This window comes from Gorilla gorilla, chromosome 20 (genome assembly GCF_029281585.2).
Source record: "Gorilla gorilla gorilla isolate KB3781 chromosome 20, NHGRI_mGorGor1-v2.1_pri, whole genome shotgun sequence".
Lineage (NCBI taxonomy): Eukaryota > Metazoa > Chordata > Mammalia > Primates > Hominidae > Gorilla > Gorilla gorilla.
The window spans coordinates 18,163,931-18,164,421 of record NC_073244.2 but is presented as its reverse complement, the minus strand read 5'-3'; positions in this window follow the sequence as shown (position 1 = coordinate 18,164,421).

Here is a 491-nt window from a genome sequence, read left to right as displayed (position 1 = left end):
TTTGAGACGGAGTCTTGCTCTGTCGCCCAGGCTGGAGTGCAGTGACTCGATCTCGGCTCATTGCAAGCTCCGCCTCCTGGTTCACGCCATTCTCCTGCCTCAACCTCCCGAGTAACTGGGACTACAGGTGCCCGCCACCGCGCCTGGCTAATTTTTTGTATTTTTAGTAGAGACAGGGTTTCACCATGGTCTCGATCTCCTGACCTCGTGATCCACCCGCCTTGGCCTCCCAAAGTGCTGGGATTACAGGCATGAGCCACTGCACCCTGCCAAGAATTAGTTATTTTTGTATTGATCCATCATGGTCACTGAAGAGCATCATCTCACATTGCAGGTGTATGACATATGCCTGTTCAGGGGCAAAAGACTCGGCCTTCTGGCGAGGGGAGGCCAGCCATCAGACTTCTGGACCAGTTTTTACCATACTATTCTCTAAACCCTGATATATTCCCTGCAATTTTATGGACATTGTTAACCATAACATACCTCAG